The sequence below is a fragment of the Setaria italica genome, chromosome IX, assembly GCF_000263155.2.
Source record: "Setaria italica strain Yugu1 chromosome IX, Setaria_italica_v2.0, whole genome shotgun sequence".
In the NCBI taxonomy this organism is placed as follows: Eukaryota; Viridiplantae; Streptophyta; class Magnoliopsida; order Poales; family Poaceae; genus Setaria; species Setaria italica.
In genome coordinates, this window is record NC_028458.1 from 17,344,235 (window position 1) to 17,366,843 (window position 22,609).

Genomic DNA, 22,609 nt, shown 5'->3' on the forward strand with positions numbered 1-22,609 from the left:
GATGAGGTGTTAAAGATAGTTGCAAGCACTTGTTTGGAGATTTTGGGAAAATTTGCTGAAGGGGTGATTGAAAAATTCGGTGAAGAATATCTACGCCCTCCAAGAAGCGATGAACTGGAAAAAATATTAGGAGAAAATGAGGCTCGTGGTTTTCCAGGAATGTTGGGAAGCATCGATTGTATGCATTGGGCATGGAAGAATTGTCCAAAAGGTTGGGCAGGCATGTTCACACGTGGTGATAAAGGCGTTCCTACTATGATCCTTGAAGCGGTGGCAAGTCGGGATCTTCGTATATGGCATGCTTTCTTTGGTACCGCCGGGTCTCAGAATGACATAAACATTCTAAACAAGTCACCACTGTTCATTCAAGCAATAAAAGGGGAAGCTCTTGCGGTACACTATAATGTAAATGGAACACAATATGACATGGGTTATTATCTTGCCGATAAAATATATCCAGAATGGGTAGTATTTGTGAAGACAGTGACGGCCCCTTAGTCAGCGGAAGACAAATTATTTTCATTGATGCAAGAAGGGGCGAGGAAAGATGTCGAGTGCACATTTGGTGTGCTGCAATCACGCTTTGATATTGGTCGTCGACTAGCAAGGTTATGGAAGCAGGGGGACATTATCAACATAATGCAAGCTTGTGTTATCCTTCACAATATGATAGTGGAAGATGAGAAGGATTCAATTAGAGAAGTCTTGGATTTGAATGAGAATCCAAGTGCGATGATAGTGCTCCCACCTGAAGTGCGTACAAGCGACAACCCTAATCCTACCTTCGCAGAGGTACTTCGTAGAAATTCCACTATCAAATCTCGACCAACACATAGGAAACTCAAGAAGGATCTAATCGAGCACATATGGCAACACTACGGAAACAAAGGAAATTAGATAAAAGACGTTGCATCTATATGAAATATAATTATTATATTGATGATTTTTAAAAATATTGTAATCATGTTGCTCTTATTTATCCTTGATATATTTTCTACCAAATAGCCACATAATGTTATACAAAAATTTATTTATAGTTGATCCTAGCTACATGCAAAGCATTAAACAGTATAGAGACGGACCCCCTGTCTATGGGTCGTATGATCTGTCTTTATACCTGTCTGTATGATAGATTCGAGGCACTTAGAGATGAACACCTGTCTGTGGGTTGTACATGCCCTACTGTGAGTAGTTGCGAGCATTAAATGATGCTCCTCCATCTCCCTTGTCCTGGGGGCTGTTTAGTTCCCCCAAACTCCCAACTTTGACACTATGCAAAAAGAAGATTTCCCACCACATCAAACTTGCGGTACATGCATGGAGTACTAATGTAGACGAAATCAAAAACTAATTGCACAGTTTTGTTGTACTTTACGAGATGAATCTTTTGAGCCTATTAGTCAATATTTGGACAATAATTCACAAATACAAACGAAATGCTACAGTATGTTATAGTGCTACAACAGTGATTTTGCATCTCCAAAGTTGGGCAACTAAACAAGGCCCCGGAGGCGTTGGGTGTTCTCCTCACCAGAGTTGCCGATCGGTAGTGGTCTTCACAAGGAGCGGCGTGACGGTGCTGGGCGGCAGCGAGGCCGTGGCGCTGCAGGCGGCCGGCGGTAGAGCGGCTCGCCCACGGTTGCTAGGCGCGGCATGCGCGCCGTGACATCGCGGCGACGGCTCAAGCAGGAGGTGAGGCCGCGGCTCGCCCATGGTGGCGTACAGGCAAGCGTGCGGGGTGGCAACGAAGCCATGTTGCGAGCCAGCCTGCCAGCGGCAAGGTGGGCTCGTGCTGCCGGAGGAGAGCTCGACGGGTCCAAATCGATGGAGCTCGCCGACGCAGACGCAACATCTCCTTTCTCTTCCTTAATTGTCACCTCTATCTATTGGCTGTGGCCACGGCAGGCAACCCAGCCATTTGGGGGGGGAGGTGTTTCAGCGCCGGCGTCGAGGACTATGGTGTGGCGTTCGAGATTGTAGAGGCCGTCCGATGTGGGGGAGGAGCGAAGCTTGCGGCCGCCGGCCATGCTGGGTTGCGTGGCCTGGGAATTAAGGAGCCGGATGGCGCCTGCAAATTGGAATTCATTGGGTGCAAGGGAGGTTGGGAGCCTGGGACTGGGAGCAGGCGACGTTGGGTCCAGACGTCGGGTCACGCCGTTTGTTGCGTGCGCGAATCTTCAAGAGCCGTGACTGCAAACGATAGCTAGGACGTGCGACGAATTATTTTCGTATATAAACATCTATAATATCAAACAATTTTATTAAATATATCATGAAATAAAGTTTGTCTTAGGATAGAATTAAAATATCTTATATTTTTAAAATGAGGGAGTATGAACAAAGTGGAAATGAAAATTCTCACTCACAACTGCTCTCCATTAGACCCAATTTTATTTTATTGACTTGACACAAAAAACTTTTGGCCCACTTTCTTCCTCCAAGAAAAAAGTCACAAACAATTCTGTTTGGGGCTCACTTCTATATACGTAGCTGCGAGAATGTCTTATTCTATGATGATGTATGGCTGGAATGGATATCCCACTGAAAGTAGAATTCCCCAGACTCTTGAGTGCTGCCTAGTGATAGTTGGGACATAGATGAATGGAACATTTGAGTTCAAAAAAGGCATTTAGACCTAAGGAGGTCTTGGATACCCCGTCGAATAACTAGATACAATCCAATGGGGAGACACATAAAGTTAGTTAGCCATTGCAATATGTGATTTATATGACTAAATCAATTACGGTTTCTTGTCTTTTTAGGGGTTTTGTAAATAGGAGGATGCAAAAACTCTAGTGCAATAGAATGCCCTTGAAACTGAAATTTGTTTATTATGTGACAAGTAAAACGAACGACCTTCGAACTGGTGTGACGCTTAAGATGAAAAAGTGTAAGGGGAATATAAATTGCATCATGTGTGAGTCCCAAAAGTAATCGATCATGTCCTCTTCCCGTATGTTATGGACAAATTAATATTGACCTGCTTCCTTATGGAATAAAAACCCATAAAGCTGACAAAATCTATTTGAATATTAACTTCCTCCGGGTTGTGACAATTATGATTTGGACATTTTTATATTTGCTAGGATAGGTGATGTCAACTACCCGAAACCAATTGACAAAATGTCGATGGAAAAGAACTTTTTGGTGTATTCTTTTGAAATAATGTTTAAAACATTTTTCACTCATAAGCCCTACAAAATCTATTTGAATCTTGGCTTCCTATGGGGTGTGACATGTGATAACTATGATTTGAAGCTATGGGCGCCGACCAGAATTAGGCACCCAGCCCCCACGGACAAGGACTGGCGGAGCCATGGAGGCACGCCGAGTAGATTTAGGCGCCCAGCCTCCATGGAGGCACGCCGAGTAGATTTAGGCGCCCAGCCTCCAAAGACGAGAACAGGTAGAGCCGCTGGGGCGCGCTGACCAGATTTAGGCACCCAGCCCCCGAGGACGAGGATTGGCAGAGCCGGTGAGGCAAGCCGAGTAGAATTGGGTGCCCAGCCCCCGAGGATAAGGACTGGCAGGGCCACGGAGGCACGTCGAGAAGAATTAGGTGCCCAGCCTCCCGAGGACAAGGACTAGTAGAGCCACTAGGATGCGCCAACCAGAATTAGGCACCCAACCCCCGTGGAGGAGGACTGGCGGAGCCATGGAGGCGCGCCGAGTAGAATTAGGCGCCCAGCCCCCGAGGACGAGGACTAGCGGAGCCACGGAGACGCACCGAGTAGAATTAGATGCCCAGCCCCCGAGGATGAGAACTGGCAGAGCTACGAAGACGCGCTGTTAAAAATGCAACAGAGATCTCATAGATTTCGTCCCATGCATGCGGCGTTAACGGGAAGACCCGCAAATTTTGCCTGGCACGTTGCGTCGCGATAACGGAAGGCCTGCGATTTCCGTCCGTAACTCACGGCATCATCCCCTTCAAAGGCACGAGGGGTACAGAGCCGTTGTCATTCTTATCTTTAGTACTCTCAGTGCCTCTGCCTTGAGCCCACTGAGCACTTCGCTGTCGCGCTCGTGAACCCTAGGCAGCGCCGCCGCAATCCTCATTCTGCTCGCGCACACGCCTTTGCTGCCGCCTGAGCTGCCGCGCCGCCGCTGCGCCGCTATATGCGCAGTAAAACCCTAGTCCTTTTTAGATCTACATCTCAAGGCCTCGAGCTCGAAGAGATGGCACAACCCAATGCCCCGACGCCTTCCTTGGTGTGGATGAAGTCCATGACGATGCAATAGTGTATCCAATCGTCGACCGTGGCCTCCTCGGTCCGCAAGCGCTGCTCGAGTGGAAGCCCACCGCCGGTTAGGAGTTCCCATCGGAGGACACAGCGGAGGCGGTGGTGTTCACGCCGTTCTTCGAGCGCGGATTCGGGATCCCCACAGGAGACTTCTTCCGCGGCCTCCTCAACTACTACAAGATTGAACTGGTGCACTTGAATCCAAACTCAATCTTGGACATCTCCGTCTTCATCCATCTGTGTGAAGCGTTCTTGGGTATCCCCCCATTTTCATCTGTGGCGCCACTTATATCAACTGAAACACGTGATTACTAAGGGGGAAAATATTGGGTTATTGGGGGTGTTGTTTCTCGCTATGACCCAAGAGGATGCAAGAGTATTTTGATCTGCAATTGAGGGAGTCCAATAAGGGGTGGCATGCTGAGTGGTTCCTCATTGTGAATCAGCATCTCGAGCTACCACCGCGCACGGGGTACGGGCCAGTGTCGATGTCCGAGTGGTCAAATCTTCCCACCTCGGAGGAATAGGTCCAAGTGGATGAATTGCTGGTGAAGATCGCCGACCTGAAGGCACGAGGACTAATAGCCACGACCATTAGTATCAATTTCTGTCAGAGGGCAACGCAACCAATCAAGTACCAAGTGCATCCGTCGTACGAGTACTCGGGACTGGAGGATCCGACCTGGGAGGTCCATGGCAAGGTGGCCAACGAGGAGGTCATCAACAGGGTGTGTGAGTTCTTCAACGGTGTCATCAATAACAGGAACGTCCCTAAAGCCTTCTTGTTGAAAAGGCCATCACCCACCCGGTAAGATTGTCGTCAGCATTGATTTAATGTAGTGTCTATCTGATTGTGATGTTTCTATCTTGAAGCAATGAATTGACCAGGATGACGTATTTGTTTACTTTTTCCTGGTGCCACTGCCTAGAGGGGTCGAGGCGAGGCCACCCAAGATCTGTCCGACCGATGTGCCGGTTGCACCGCCTGCCGACCTTGATTTGGACTCGGAGTCCTCTTTTGGGTCAGTTGTGAGCACGACAAAAGAGGCCGGCCAGAATCAGTGCACCGAGCAAGTTGGATGGCAGACCTGGTAGGCCGTGCGCAAGCGGGCCCTTCCCAAGGCACCTCAGCCGAGTGGGAAGAGGAAGGTGATGGCCGGCAAGAAGGAGAAAGTCGCATCGAGTATTGCTGCCTCAACCAGGTCGGTGAGTGAGGCAGAGTCCGACGTGCCGACCCCAGCTGCAAAGAACAAGAAGTCAGAGCTTGAGGAGACCACCGCGGCTGACGCGGCACGCCTTAAGGCGGCGTTGAAGGTGAAGATGCTCGGCGGGCTCCGGCGAAGATACAGTGGTGCCGCCGCCACCGTTGCACCCCAAGTACCAAAAGTATAGGAAAAGCACCCTGTAAGTATTGCTTTTTCGTGATGTTCGTGTTGTAGTTGTGGTTACCTGCTAAACTTGTGTGGGTTGCTTGTTGTGTCGGTGATGTAGGACTGGCGTGCGATCTGATGATGGTGGCGTACAATTGACCAGTTGCTCAGCCCAGACTGGGGCGACCAACGGTTGTAGTGAGGATTAGCTGTCGGCCATGGAGGTCGGAGTTGTTGAGGGTGGTCGCACTGAAGAAGTTGCTTCGAGTCCACCACCGCAACAGGATGAGGTCAGCTCCAAGGCTGCCGACGACACCATGGTCAACCCCGAGGTCACGAAGAAGGCAGGGGAGGATGCTCGGGTCAACCCCGAGGCCGAGAAGAAGGCTGCTGAGGAGGCTAGAGCTGACCCTCCGTATGATGAGCTACCCAATGATGACCCGCCGTCGGGGATGACTGCCGAGGAAATTGACTTCGGTGTGATTCATGAAGAGTCTAACCCTGAGGCGTTCTTCGATGACGATCTGGCAGGAGACATGGCGTGGGACAAGGAAGACATGTTCAACCTGCAGAAACTCTCCTTGGATGCTAGCGAGCTGATCCATGTAAGTACACCAGACGATTGTCATTTGATTTCAAATTTCTTTACAGGACTCTGATTGCTGCAGTGCAAACAGAATCTGACCGCCTGAGCGTAGAAGAGGGCGAAGGGTACTCAGAGGGCCGAGCACTATCGCCTAAAGGCGGAGCACCTGGAGGCCAACCTCGAGAAGGCCAAAGAGGATGTCGACGACCAGCTAGCTCGGCAGAACCTCGAGAAGAAAGTGACTGATGCACTCATGAAAGGTAAATTGTGCTGACCTATTTTAATCAATTTTTTCTTTGGTAACCTTGAAGCTGATGCGATCATGTGTTGGTTACGCAGATTCCATGATGAAAGTAGCCAGACTCTAGCGGAACCTCAAGGAGTGCGAGGACTCCAATGCGTGTCTCCAACAAGAGCATGACACGGCGGTCAAGCATGAGTATGCAGTATCGCAGAAGCTGGCTTATGAAGCCAAAGCGCGCAAGGAAACTGAGCATTGCTTAGAAGCTGCTGTAAGTAATCTTCAGAATGACCAACGTGTAATTGCAGGGCAAGAGGTAGAGCTTCAGGAGCTATGGAAGGCAGCCGGCTATGTGATGGACATGGTCCAACCAGACGTTGACCCATCCGCAGCAACGCCACTTTTGGGCAGTTTGAAGGCCGCACCTGGTCGACTCAAGACGTTGCTGAAAGAAACTGTTGTGGAGTGCATTAAGAGCACCTTTGCTTTCATACTATTGCATTTCCCCAAGCTGGAGTTGGAGCGCGCTGTGACAGGAGTTGCGGCCGACTTCAACGAGGAGTGGATTCCCGAGCTAGCCGAGCAATATCACGATGCGGCAGAAACCATTGTGAATGACCTGGACCTGTAGGGAAAACATTTAAGGTGTATCAAAATGTTTGGTGAATCATTGAATGCAATGCTTTTAATTATTTTGATGAAGGGAAACTCCATCCCTCCCTTGGTGTATACGATAGGACAACGTTTAGCTGAGGCCTGTTGCTTCTAAGCACCTAGCCTCTCCTGACCAGCGTCCTGCTGAGACCGGATCTTGAGCTTGTAGGTGAGGTGAACGCGAGGTTGTCTAGGTTTCGCTAGCTAGGACACCGACCACACGAGTTAGTCTTATAGCCTTGAGAGGGGGAGGAGAGAATGGCGTGACCCAGAGGTCGGCTCCAGTGGGAAGCCCATGAGCTTATGACCGAGCGGGCTGCTGAATAGGTCGAACAGCCCCCGAGTGTTAGGAACAGCTCGGGAAGGAGAATAGTAAGGCAGTAGGTACGTAGAAAAGGACCACAGGGGTTTTATTTATTCAATATAAAAGAGAAACAGAGTACATAGCTTTATATATCTAAGGGTAGAAGCGCCGTAGATGCTCGATGTTCCACGGATTTGGGAGGCTGGAGCCGTCTGCCCATTGTAGTCGGTAGATGCCTGGCTGGATGACTTCTTTGACGATGAAGGGGCCTTCCCAGGGGCGGCCAACTTGTGCATGTCTTTGGTGGACTGGACCCGGTGAAACACCAAATCACCAACGTTGAAGGAGCGTTCCCTGACATTTCGATTGTGATAGCACCATATTTGCTGCTCATGCTGTGCATGCTGGATAAGGGCCACCACATGATGCTCTTCAAGGCTATCGATGTCGACCCGCCGACTTTTTTCTGCCTCGCCCTACTCATAGTTTTAGTTACGTGGGGCGCCAAAGGCCACGTCAGATGGTAGGATGGCCTCTAAGCCGTACACCATGAAGAAAGAGGTGTAGCCGGTAGCCCGACTCTTTTGTGTTCGCAGGCCCCGGATGACATGGGGAACTCATGTAGCCACTTGGTAGCGTATTTGGACGTGTCATCAAAGATGCGTGACTTGAGGGACTGGAGGACCATCCCATTTGCACGCTCCACCTGACCATTGTAGCGCGGGTGAGCTGCTGAGGAGTAGTATACATCGATGAGGTTGTCTTGGCAAAAGTCCTAGAACTCGAAACCTGTGAATTGTGCGCCAAGGTCAGTAATGATTCTGTTAGACACTCAAAAGCGGTGCATGATTTCCTCCACAAATTGAGCTGCTTTAGCCGACTCGATGCTGGTGATAGTCTTGACCTCAATCCACTTTGTAAATTTATCAACCGCCACGAAAATATGCGTGTAGCCGCCCGGAGAGGTTTTGAATGGTCTGACCATGTCCAGCCCCCAGCATGCAAAAGGCTAGGATGGTGGGATGGTGAGCAGGGCCTGAGCTGGAAGGTGCTGCTATTTGGAGAAAAATTGATAGCCTTGCATCTTTGGACGAGCTCCTTTGCATCGGTTATCGCTATTGGCCAGTAAAATCCAGAGCGGAAGGCTTTGTCGACCAAAGTGCCCGAGGTGGTGTGGTTGTCACATGTTCCTGAGTGAATTTGATGCAAGAGTTCAATACCCTCGCTGCGCAGAATGCACTTCATCAGAATTCCTGTAGATGCAGCTTTTTTGTAGAGCTCATTTCCGATGACAACGTAGTTTGTGCTCCGCTAAGCTAGTTTTTCATGCTCTATCTTATCTTCTGGCGCCATCTGGTCGGTGATCAAGGCTATAAATGGGGCGCACCAATCTTCTTCTGCCTCAATCATCATGATGTCAGTGGGTTTAGGGTCAGCCGGGGCTTGAGTGCCAGCGTCGTTGGCTTGGTCCGGGTCTAGGATTTTGATGGAAGGTTTCCGGAGATCTTGTACAAATACGCCGACCGAAACCTGCACACGCTTAGAGCCGAGCTTGGACAGGACATTGGCGGTGACGTTATGGTCCCTGGGGACATGATGGAACTCGAGACCGTCAAAGTGGGCCTCAAGCTTGTGGATTTCCGCGCAGTAAGCGTCCATGGATTCCTTGGTGCAATCCTAGTTCTTGTTGACTTGCTCGATTACAACCTTGGAGTCGCCATAAGCAAGGATGCGCTTGATTCCGAGGGAAACGGGGATGCAGAGGCCGTGGATGAGAGCTTCGTACTCGGTGCCATTGTTGGTGGCTTTGTAGTGGATCTGGAGCATATACTTGAGCTGCTCGCCTTTTAGGGATATGAAGAGGACCTCTGCACCGGCTCCTTCGAGGTTTAGGGCACCGTCAAAGTACATGGTTCAGTGTTCTAGCCTCTCAAGGGAGGACGGCTTCTGGATCTCCGTCCACTCTACCATAAAGTCAGCCAGGATCTGTGATTTGTTCACATGATCTGGGCAGAAATCAAGGTCAAAATCGCTTAGCTCCATGGACCACATGACAACTCAGTCGTTGACATCCCTACTGTGGAGAATTTCACCAATAGGGAACGAGGATACCACACAGATCTTGTGCGCCTGGAAGTAGTGATGCAACTTTCTTGATGACATCAGCACCACATAGAGCAATTTCTGAACCTGGGTATAACGGATCTTGGAATTTCTAAGGACTTCACTAATGTAATACATCGGTCGTTGCATCACATAAGCATGACCGGGTTCCTAGTGCTCCACAACTAGCACGGTGCTGACAACGTGTGTTGTTGCGGAGATGTAGAGGTACAACCTTTATTGCTCGGCCGGAGCCGTCATGATGGGAGGTGTGGTGAGGAAAGCCTTAAGCTCTTCGAGTGCCTTGCTGGCCTCGTCATCCCACACAAATTTGTCTGCTGTTTTAAGGAGCTTGAAGAAGGGTAGACCTTTTTATCCAAGTTTGCAAATGAAGCGGCTAAGGGCTGCCATCATACCAGTAAGTTTCATGACGTCCTTCTTGTTAGATGGTTTCATCATATTTATGATTGCATCCACCTTGATGGGGTTGGCCTCGACGCCTCGCTGGCGGACCATGAAGCTCAGGAGCTTTCCAGACGGAACACCAAAGACACACTTGCCTGGGTTAAGTTTTCAGCGGTAGGCTCGGAGGCTGTTGAAGGTCTCCTCGAGGTCAGCTATGAAGCTTTCCTCATCCTTTGTCTTGACAACTACATTGTCAACATAAGCCTCGATGTTCCTGAGTAGCTGTGTTGTGAGGCAGCCCTAGATTGCCTTCTGGTAGGTGGTGCCGGCATTTTTTAGCCCAAAGGTCATGGTGTTGTAGCAGTAGATGCCGAAGAGCATTATGAACGCCGTCTTGTCTTGGTCGGCCGGATCAAGGGCACTTTGGTGATAGCTCGAGTAGCAGTCGAGGAAGCAGAGCAGGATTCTCCCCGCCGTAGAGTTTACGACTTGGTCCATACGCGGAAGAGGGAAGGGGTCCTTAGGGCAGTGCTTGTTCAGGTCGGTGTAATCAATGCACATTTTCCATTCATCGGTTTTCTTTCTTACAAGGACTGGGTTTGCTAACTAGTCAGGATGCTTACATTCACGGATAAATCCGGCAGCTAGGAGTTTATTTAATTCTACCCTAATGGCCTCCTTGCAATCGTGGGGGAACCGATGAAGTTTTTGCTTGACCGGCTGTGCAGTCCTGCTCAAGTCCAAGGAGTGCTCAGCCAGCTCCCTCGGGACACCGAGCATATCAGAGGGCTTCCATGCGAATATGTCTGAGTTTTCCTGGAGGAAACTGGTGAGCGCGAGTTCCTATTTCTCTGAGAGGTCGGCCTCTATGAGGGCCGTCTTGGTCGGGTCTTCAAGGTCGAGGCAAATCTTCTTGACTCTGGGGTTAGGCTGCAGTGCCGTGGAGGTTGGCTCCTTCTCAGGAATCATTAGCTCGTCCTTGCTTATCTTCTGGGCCTTGGCTACCATAGCGGTAGCCTTAGCTGATAACTTGAGGGCTTCTGCAAGTTGCACTGCTTCGGTGTCGCATCTGTACAATATCTCCACATCGCCATAGATGGAGAGGAATCCATTTGGGGCCAGCATCTTGAGGACAACGTAAGTGTGGTGTGGGATTGCCATAAACCTCACCAGCAAAGGCCTGCCAAGAATAGCATGGTAGGAAGTCTTGAAGTTTGCTACCTCGAACGTGAGATGCTCCGTGTGGTAATTGGCCTGTGTGCCAAAAATGACCAGCAAAACAACTCGGCCAATGGGGTCAGATCCTTTGACAGGGACGATGCCATAGAAGGATTCTTCACAGGGCTGGAGCTACTCAAAGTCGAAGTCCATACGCTTCAAGATCTCGGTGAAGATGATGTTGAGGCCGTTGCCACCGTCAATCAGCACCTTGGGGTGTAGGGCCCGATCTATGGTCAAGCACACCACCAGCAGGTAGGACCCAAGATCTAGGTTGTGGACCCAATAATCTTGCCTGGAGAAAGTTATGGACTGTTCTGACCAGCGCAGATACTAGACCAGCTGTATAGAGATATAGTGCACCTCTCGGTGGCGTAACTTCTGTTGGCGGTTGCTACAAAAGGCGTTATGACCACCCATGATGATGTTGACTTGGCGCTCCAGTCGCTGGAAGTCTCCGTTCTAGTCAGCACCGGGCCGTTGCGCGTCTTGATGTGGTTGGTCACGGCGCTCCTGTCTGTTCTGATTATCACGGTTGTCGTGCCTGCTATTACTGCGATCATCGCGATCATCGCGGTTGTCATGATAGCGACCATTGCGGTCGTCATGGTCACCGTTGTTGCGGTTGTCACGGTCGTTATGGCGGTAGTCTTGGTTGTCGTTGTAGTGATCGTCACGATTGATGCTTGTTGTTGTTGTCCCGGCAATAGTCGTTGCAGCGAGGTCGCTTGTATTCCCCCGGGGCACCGAGCTCTTTCTTCAGGACTACGCAATCTCGGAGAGTATGATGTGCGTTCGTGTGGAAGGGGCATGGAGCACTAAGGGTTCCATCAAATTCTTCTTGGTTGAAAGTGGTCGGCCTGGCGAGATCCCCTTAAGCAACGTAGACCTCTGGGGCCCTTTTTTGAAGTCGGGGCTTTGGGCGTGCTTGGGGTTCGTCATGGATTGGATGATCATAGTCGTTAGCCGGGCGGTGTTTAATGTTCTGGAACTGAACTTTTGTCGCCTCTTCGATGTCAGCTTGTCTATTGACATCTTCCATCATCTGCCTAACTGTCTTTGGGGCAGCCTCATACAACTTCTCAAACATGGGGTGGCTCGTCAAGCCAAAGCAAAAATACCAGATGCTATCACGGTCTTCGATGCCAGTCAATCTGTTGCGGTTCTCGAAGAAGAGGTTGGCGAATTCTCGAATAGTTTCGCCTATCTTTTGGCGGACTTGGCCAAGTTTTTCCCTATTGCCAGGTCAGTTGTAGGTGGCCTGGTAATTCTAGGTGAAAGCTCTAGCGAGATGACCCCAACTGTCGATGGTTTTCGGAGGAAGATTCTCCAACCACAGGAGTGGAGTGGGACCCATCTCCACTGGGAAGTAGGCGGCCATCTCGTCGTAGGTGCCATTGGCGGCTATCACCACGGTACTGTATGTCTTGAGCCAGATGGTGGGGTCAGATCGACCATCATATTTTTTGTTGATGACCGGCTCGAATGTGGCCAGCCAATCAACAGCCTTGAGGCGTGGGGTGAAAGCAGCAAAACTGTTGATTGCCGTGTCATCGTCGAGGTAGTACTGGACGGGAGGAGCCCTACTGTGTCCGATGTAGTTGCGTCTGGGCGGGTAGTAGGCATCCTCGGGAGCACCATACATGTAGTCGTAGTTGCATCTAGGCGGGTTGTAGGCATCTTCAGGGGTGTTGTACGCACGGTCGTAGTCGGCGCGATGACACATCTGATCATCCTGGTGATGTCAATCCTCACGCTCTGCATCGCGGTTGGGCACAGGAGCGCCATAGTCGCGATCGTACTCGGCACGGAGATAGAGCTCATTCTCGTCGTGCTCATTGTGGCAATTATTGAGGTCGGCACGGATGTCATGGTTCTCATAAAGATCACGAAGCTCATCACGAAGATCACATTGCCGTCATGTTCGGCCATGATCGTCAGCTCCGCCTCTCCCACCATGATGGCGGTTATCGTTGTTGTCGCGCTGTCGGTTATTGTTGACGGGCGGGTTGGCGTTGTTATTCACCGGTGGATTGGCGTCAATTTTGACATGTGGGTTTGTAGGCTGGATAGCATTTTGCTCTACCTCTTCTTCGTGGATTGGCTCCAGCCAACCACCTGGGCGGTCGTCTCGGCGGTGGTCAGATCTGCTTTGCCCAGAGCAGGTTCGAGAGTACCTGGAAGATGTGGACCAAGAATGTGCCAGTCGGTTGTTGATCTACTCCTCGATCTAGGCATTGGCGACTTGGAGTCGCGCCTGACTCCGTCGTATTTGATCTGAATCTGGAAAGATTTCTAGCTCAGCAAAGGTAGCCCCCAGATTGGCCTGGGGTGTGGCGAAGACATTGTGGGCGGCCTGCTCGAGGTCGGCTAGTAGATTGTGGGCACGTACAGGGCGCCTGCATTTTTCTCGAGTGCCACCTTGGTCGGCGTTGTCGTGGTCATTGCGCGGTTGCTGGCGCTGATCACCTGCTGCATTTGTGTTAGCAATAGGTTGCTGTTGGGTGTTGGTTTGCTCCTGTTGGCGTCGTGCTGCGCGGTTTTGGTTTCTGGCATTACGGCCTTCTTCTTGAGGCTCCATTTCGCCATCTCGAGGTGGCTCGTCAGTGGAGACCATGAAAGCTTCACGATCTGACATGGAGGAGTTACTCTCATCGTCACTTCCATAGGGATTTGGTGTTAGAACAATGCGAGGCACTTGGAATTCACCATAGTCCGGAAACTGGGCTGGTTTGGGCGGGTCTTCAGATTGGATCTGGAAAACCTGATCAAACTTGGCGGAGTACTTGGCGGCCGAGTTCCGTAGACCAAAGGGGACGTGGGACGGACCTTGCACCGACCTGGTTTCATGCAGCACCACCTCAGACAGCTCTATGCACTTAGAGATAGTCCTACTGATGCGATCTAGCCTCGCGATCAGGTCAGAGGGCATGAGGGGCGGGCGCCAACGAGTAGATCTAGAACGTTCTTGGAGAGAGAGAGAGAGAGAGAGAGAGAGAGTTCGTTGACCTGTTGGGTGAGCGGTATGACGATCCTTGTATGGACAACTTGTCCCACCGGAACAGATCCGGCGGGAGCCAAGCTGGTAGCTAGACTCCGAGTTGACGAAAGTTGTCGAGTCGACAGGAGTTGCCGAGTTGACGGAAATCGCCAAGTCGACGGGAATCGCCGAGTTGATGAAAAAAGCGGTCGGATCGGAACCCACCAGCATGGTCCCCAATTGAATTTGGACCGGGTTGACCAAGAGTTCCTTCATGCACTCGGGGAAAACAACACCGGAACAGGACACCATCAAGGTCGCAGAAAAGGATCTCGCAACCATCCCTACCTGGCACGCCAACTATCGGATTTATAAGCCTGGTAGTCCACTAGGGGGTTACCCAAGTGGTTGATTTGTAGGTGAGGGCGATTGCGAAACCAATAATTCGAAGGTGATCATGAGAACACGAAGGAGACACGAGGGTTTAAGACATGTTCGGGCCTCCAGAGAGTAATACCCTACGTCTTGTATGTTGGATTGTATTGCTCAAGATTGATCTGATTGCCTCGGGAGGCTCCCTTAGCCGCCTTATATAGGCTGACGACCAAGAGTTACAAGTCGGTTTGAACTTAATCTACTCGGTAGTTACATGGAAGGTAATCTAAGTCGGATTACAATGCGCGTCCCATGATATCCGGGCAGATTTGAACTGTCTAGTTGTCTTGATGTGTATTCCAAGTAACTTCATGTCCTCGGCTCGCACAGCCTGATCAGGCGGGCCCACTTGTCAGGTCCGATCAGTATCCTGGTCAGTGGTGACCCGTGGGGTACCCATATCCCTCACTCGACTTTTTCCTTTGGTTGAATTAACCAGCACGAGCTGGCACATAAGCCATCGTGCGAATCGGATTACTGCTAGAGTCAATTCCCGTTCGGAGTCCGCAACATGACCACTAGTTATCACGCTGCCCTATCCAAATCATAATACGATACGGATACGATCGAGGATCCCGACTACTACTCGGACCCGGGCGAGGAGACTCCTTTATCAGGTCCACAGCATGACTTGTTAATCACATCAACTCCCCAAGGTAGATTCGTCTACTGGCCCAACATGAGGCCACCCGCTCTTGCCAAAGACGATGATTCATGCCACATCGCCTACCTTGACACTCTCTCGTACCAAGACGAAACTCCTTTATCATCCATCTACGAGGAAGGCAACACCACGGAGGTCATCACCTCAAGCTTAGGAAGCTATTCCCCAGAACGAGAACTCTTCGCTCTCATTACTGGACAAGAGGACGAAGATGACGAGCAACGACATAGAAACTCGCGACATGAGCATCACCCAGATGATGTCTTGCAGGATGAGCTCACCACCAATGTTTTCGGAGAAGAGCTTGAAGCTCAAAGAACTCGACGACGAGCGAGAAACGCTGCAAGAGTAGAGCGTCGCCGCTGCCTTGTAGCAGACCTACCAATCCAGAACCTGGATAACGTCTTTGAAGCAGTTCAAATGTGTCACCATGGTACTCCCCTATCTACCATTGCGTCTATTGATCTCATCACCCGCGCGATGCCTCAGAATAAGTACACAAGATAGTTGGCTTAACTGACGGAACTCGCGTATGAACAACTCGATCAACAGAACCTGATACAGTCAATCCAATGTTCCACATCCCAGCGTAGTCAACATGGCAGCAGCCATAGAGGCTCTCCATCTAGACCAAGTCAACTCGATGGTGCCAGACCAAGCCAAGCTGGAGCCGAAGGTAGTCGGGCAGGACCCTCGGGAGGCTGTGGTCACCGTGGGGCTAACCCAAAACTGAACGCCTAGCAGAAGACCTCCGCAACAAGATCAACGCCAGCCGCGACGCCCGTACCATCATCGACAGACGGCGCCGCGAGCACAAGCAAGAAGCCGCACACTCAGGAGATGATACTGATGGGTTCCCTACCTTCTCAAGACGTGTGAGGAGGATAATTCTACCCGAAAAGTTCAAACCTTCGGGTATCATCAAGTACGATGGGAAACATGACCTAATCCAATGGCTCTGGTGCTACTCACTGTCAGTACAAACAGCTAGGGAAAATGACAATACTAAAGTCATCTACTTCCCCATCTGCATGGAGGTGGCGCCACTCACGTGGCACGAATCGTTGGACAAGAACTTGATCGACTCATGGAAGGACCTCAAGGTAGTGTTCACCAACAACTACGCAGGGGCAATGCAGCATCCTGGCAATAGGATCGACTTGTCTCAAGTAAATAACAAGAAGGCGAGATCCTGTGGAGTTACTTATGTTGCTTCTTCGACAAGAAGGGCACAATCATGGATGTCATGGAGCGTGACATTATTGACTGCTTCCAGAACGGCCTCCACGATCGCCGGATGTTCCAAGATTTTAGCAGAAGACGCCCCGCTGATGTTACATCTCTCCATGATCATGGTAAAGGCATGGACAGATGAAGAAGATAGGGAAATTGAAAGGTTCGAATCCAATCACAACAAGGGTCAGAATAACAATAATCAAAACAATGGCCAACACAACGACAAGAACCGCAACAATCGCCTCAACAATGACAACTAGAATAACTACTCTGGAGGTCACAACCGCAAGCGCAAGCCAGACAATACTGTCGTGGCAATTTCACAGTCGTCCAAGAAAGGTGGCGGCAAGAATCAAGACATGCCCTCATTCAATGAGCTCCTGAAGAAACAGTGCCCATGGCACCTATACCACAAGCCCTCTACGATAGATTGTTTTAGTATACCAAGAGTGATGAAGAACTTGCCAGAGCCTTCTGGCACCAAAGACAGGGGCAAGGTCAAGGAAGATGAAGATGATGGTGACAATGGCAAATTCAAGAACTCATCCAACACTGTCAACGTCATCTTCAGTGGAACCCCGGGCACTGCTACTAAGCGGTCCCAGAAGCTCACTCTTTGAGAGATAATGTCTATTAAACCTGTGACACCAACGTTCCTCAAATGGTCTGAGGTGCCAATTACCTTCTCTAGGAAGGTAGCCCCTCATTCTGGATCCGATTGTTGCTGACTCCAGACTTACTAAAGTACTCATCAACGACGGTAGCGGTCCCAACGTCCTGTTCACCAAAACACTGAAGAAGATGGGCCTCGATATCACCGATATACTCACCCCAACGAACTCTCCGTTCTATAGGATCGTCCCAGGCAACGTGTTGTACCCCTTGGACATGTGATTTTGCCAGTTAGCTTTGGTACCAAAGAACACTACCGGATAGAATACATCCACTTCGAGGTAGCGGACTTCGAAACATCGTACCACGCCATCCTCGGAAGACCAGCATTGGCCAAATTCATGGCCATCCTACACTACGTGTACTTAGTACTCAAGATGCCTGGACCCAAGGGTGTACTCTCCCTGTGCGGAGACTTGAAGAGACCGTATGATTGCGACACAGAAGCCGTGGAGCTAGCAGCAACTATCCAAGTACCAAACTCTATGATGCAAGTTTTTGTCGCATCCAAGAAGTTGTCCTCGTCAGAACTCAAAATCCCAGAAAATAAGTCGGGGGCAACCAAGGTCAAGACGGTAAGTGAAGTAGATCCATTGACCTTGAGACTGGCAATGGCTCCAAAATAGCTCTGATCATCACAAGGCGGGATCCTAAATAGGAAAGCACGCTCATCAGCTTCCTCCGGGCCAACCAAGACATCTTCGTGTGGTACCCAACTTTTTGTGCCCCTATTTGCAATCTGTGTACAGCAATTTTTTATGACCATCTAACATACGCTCAAACTTTTTTGATTCCTGTCACATTCTTGCAGTCTTCCTTTGCATCTCGCAACACCTGACCTAGATAATCGATAGGACCTTCTGCCTCACCCATCTCTTCTTCAGCCTTACCCATTGGAGCATCTGCAAAGGCACCTCGTTTAATTCAGTTAGGAATGTTGTCATCTTCTTCATCATCATCGTCTTCCATCATAACTCATCTTTCTCTGTGCTTGGTCCAAACAAAATAGTTAGGCATGAAACTAGAACTGTATATGTGGGTGTGGATAGTTTTTCTGGATGAGTAATCCTTCTCATTTTTGCAATTTCTGTGTGGATAACAAATGAAACTAGACAGCAGTTTGTTGGATTCTGTCGGATCCAGAAAATTACGCAAACCATTAATATACTTCATGGAGCGTTTGACTGCGTTGTACATCCATTGCCGATTCATCTACAAAGTATTACCAAACCAAAAATATTCTAATCATCCATAGAATTATACATGAAATATAACAAACATGATACAAATACCATTAAACTCAAATGTTGCTAAAAGTTTAGATAGAAATACACAAATTTAAATTTCAGATCCAAACAACATGATACACTACGACAAACTCAAATGTCGCTGAAAGTTTAGATAGAAATACACATTTAAATTTCAGACCCAAACAACATGATACACTACAACAAACCATCCACTGAGTAGTATCCAGAGGACTTTAAGCATCCTTAGGCGGCGAAGACGAAGGTTTTGCTAACCCAGCCTCATCCTGTGATTTATTGTGCCTCCTGCAATGGTAGTACTAAGTGGACCTAAAACACCCGCGACTGGTGGTGGAGCATAACGACCACCAAAAGGAGTTTCCTGACCCGCCACAACAGCATCTTCATGATATCTTTGCAAATAATGAAACATTGCTCTCTCCCATGTGCTCATTTTCTTCGGCTTATCACGAGGGCCAACTATGGTTTTCCCCTTGCCGCGAGAGGAACAATGATCGCCCCCACCATCGCCACTAACTCCAGCAGCAGTAGCCATCTCTATGTACCATAATTTATTTATTAACCCATATTTGCAAATGAATAAACTATGAACAAATTATATTTTTCCCACAATTTATTTAGCTCAAACATAACATATAAATGAAAAGTTTCTTCATTGTAGCTTATTCTAAAAATGATTAATTATGTACCTCTATTTCATCATATTATCTTTATGTACCATAATTTATCTCGCTCATATTTGCAAATGACTAAAATATGAACAAATTATATTTTTTCTCATAATTTATTTAGCTCATATTTGTAAAGACTAAACTATGAAATTGTTCCTAACCTCGTATCAATTTCTTTGACTAATACGAAACATAGCATCCAAAAATTGTAGATTATTCTAAAAATCATAAATATGAGCTCTAAATAACACATGCATATAAATGAAAAATTTCTTCATTGTACTTTATTCTAAAAATCACAAATTACTCTACCTCTAAAATATAAAATTTAGTATACTAACCATGTGGTTATCAAGGGAGGATGAGGTTCTAACATTTAGAACACTTGAATGAGTGAAATCCCCACGAAATGGTGTTCAATCTGGCAGCACCTCCCCTATGGCGCCATGGATAGAATGAAGTCCGAGCTGTGGTGAATGGCTCGAGCAGAAGGAAGAAGACGGCGGATTTATAGGAGGGAAGTTAGTACCGGTTGGAGGATTCACCCGGTACTAAAGGCTGCACTAAAGGCCCTCAGGCACATTAGTACCGGGTGAAGACTCCACCTGGTACTGATGTGTAACCTTTAGTACTGGTTGGAGCCCTTAACCAGTACTAAAGGAGTCACGGGGGTTCCTGGGAAACTAGACATTAGACCTGATACTAATACTCACATTAGTACCGGGTCAAAAACGAACCAGTACTAAGGGTTAGGACCAATGCTCAATTTTCTGGTAGTGCTTACCCGCATGTCGGACGACGGCAAGGCCTTCGCGGAGCGTGCCGTGGAGTCCCTTGTTGCGAATGGCGCCACGGACATCAACAAGGGCCTCCAGGTGGCCTCTGAGGTGCTCGCCGACCGCCGCTACAGGAACACCGTGACCAGCGTCATCCTCCTCTCCGACGGGCAGGACACGTGCATCGGCCACCGGGACAGCTCGTGCCGCTTACGTTCAGGGCCGCCAGCAACCGTTCCGGGCCGATCCACACGTTCGGCTTCGGCACGGACCACGACGCGGCGGCGATGCACACCATCGCGGAGCTGACGTGCGGCACGTTCTCCTTCATCGAGACCTGGCGGTCATCCAGGACTCGTTCGCGCAGTGCATCGGCGGGCTCCTCTCGGTCGTCGTGCAGGATGCGCGCATCGCCATCGAGTGCGTGCACCCTGGCGTGCGCGTCCGGGAGCTCAAGTCCGGCCGCTACGAGAGCCGCATCGACGCCGACGGCCGCGCTGCGTCGGTGGACGTTGGCGAGCTCTACGCCGAGGAGGAGAGGCGCTTCCTGCTGTTCGTGGACGTGCCGGTGGCACAAGCTGGAGAAGACGCCACCCAGCTGGTCAAGGTGAGGTGCACAAACCGGGACGTCGCTGCCGGGCGCGAGGCCGACGTCGTCGGCGTGGACGCCATGGTCCAGAGGCCGGTTGAGGTGACCAACCCCAAGTGTCCGTGGAGGTGCAGCGGGAGCGCGCCCGCGTGGCCGCGGCCGAGGAAATCGCCGCGGCACGGGCAGCGGCCGAGCGAGGCGCTTTTGAGGAAGCCGGGACGATACTCCAACGCCAGCTCTATAGCTTGCGGAAGACCATGATGTCGATGGTTATGCAGTTGGGCGATGACGGTGAAGAGGACGAGATGCTCGAAAGGCTGGAGGAGGAGCTTGAAGAGCTCGGGGATTGCATGGAGGACGGGGCGGAGTACGAGAGGACGGGGTGAAGAAATGCTTAGGTTAATTAGGTTGCTTTTGTGGTTTGCTTAGTTTGAAGTCTGGATGGTTTAGGTGCTTTGCTCTTTCGATTAGGTATTATTAATGAGATGAGAGAGGGATATATCAATCCAATTTATTAGTTGCTTCAATTTCAGTTGCCTCGGAATTTTTTTTGCGTACCTTTTTAAGTACATACGTAGGACGCACACAATCATACACACCACATGTACGTGTTTATACACACGCTAGAGAAGAGATTGAAGGCTTCTGCAATTATTTGCATCACCGTATGTGCGTTGTTGGTGGTCCTTACCAACAAAATCCATGAATATCCAAACAAATTAAATCTGAGTTTAGAGAGAGACATCAATCCAATTTTTTAGTTGCTTCAGTTTCAGTTATTATGTCGGATTTTTTTTGCCTACAGTACTTGTGAAATTATTTGGTGGGGAAATTTTGAAGGAAATTTCCGATGCATCACTAAAAAAAGTTAATCCATACTCCCAAGCAACAAAATCTATGAATCTCCAAGCAAATCCGGCTAGGGACATAAATTTGATATATAGATATAAATAAGAAACATAGTACAAACGGTACAATTTTTTATATAATTAATGCTCACCTTCTCACACGTAGTCAACTGATGTCACCGAACTGGTTGGTAAGTAAATTTAAGCTTTAGCTGCTGCAGTTGATAAAGTAGTCGCAAGCCCCTGCATGACCTGAACGACGATCCTATTTCAGCTGAAAAATAACCCTGAAGATTAATTTTTTCAGAGTTCCAGGGGTATACCCCCAGTCCGATTGCATTGCAAAAAGGACCACAAGATTCTGACTCATTTTACATCATGGAAGCACAAGTAACCCTTGCACAGAAACCTGACAGGCGTACACGCAGGCTGTCTGAGTTCTTAGTGCAGTTCAGAGCTCCCTCAATTAGTCTTGAGAGGCTGACAACAGACGCCTTACAACACTGCTAATTTAAGATAAACAGCACATTGGCCAGAACCACACTACTTGTTTACCCTTACCCAGGTCAGCTCCAGTGCGGCCAGAACCAGCCACATCCTCATTTTCTCTTAGAGGTGAACCTCCACACCTTCCATCAGCTCCCAGTCAGAGAGACTCTCTGGTCTTGACGCGCTGCCTCCAGCAAGGTGATCGACGCCTTGTACAGGTGCAGATGGCGAAAGGGACAGAGTTGCTCCCAATTCTTGAGGCTTTGACCATTGCGAGCATGGGATGCCACACCAGCTGCAAGTCCCGCCACCTGCCAGACTGAAAGCAAAAGGTGTTTCTAAGTTTCCATAAGCTCCACAGAGCAGCAGAGCTAAACCATTTAGCTAGAGACTCGAAACTAGAGAAACCAGGCAAGAACCCAGACGATTTTTAGATCATAGATTATCTCAAGTAGCAATCCTGTTACAAACCAGCAATTTACAACCAACAATATCTCCTGTCAATACATCCAATTAATATTTGATCTAAAGTTCACCCACAATTTCATTAACGTGCAATGTCAGACATTTTACAATCACAATCACAATGTGCTCTACTGTAAAATTTCTGTGGTCTGCACTGGGACATGCTTTCCAAGTCATTTCCAGAAGTTCTAGTCACAACAAATGCCTTCAAAGTCACTTGCAGAAGCTTTTGCAGAAGTGCTAGCGTTAGTTCCCTGTCAGGATGTGCAATTGCTGTGCCTCCTTCACCTGTGCAGCTGCATGTGTACTCTTTAGAGAAACCTGGGCAAGTAACAATTCCCAAACAAACGCCAGTTCCAGAAGAAGGTGACCGGGCGCGGCCCGGTGGCGT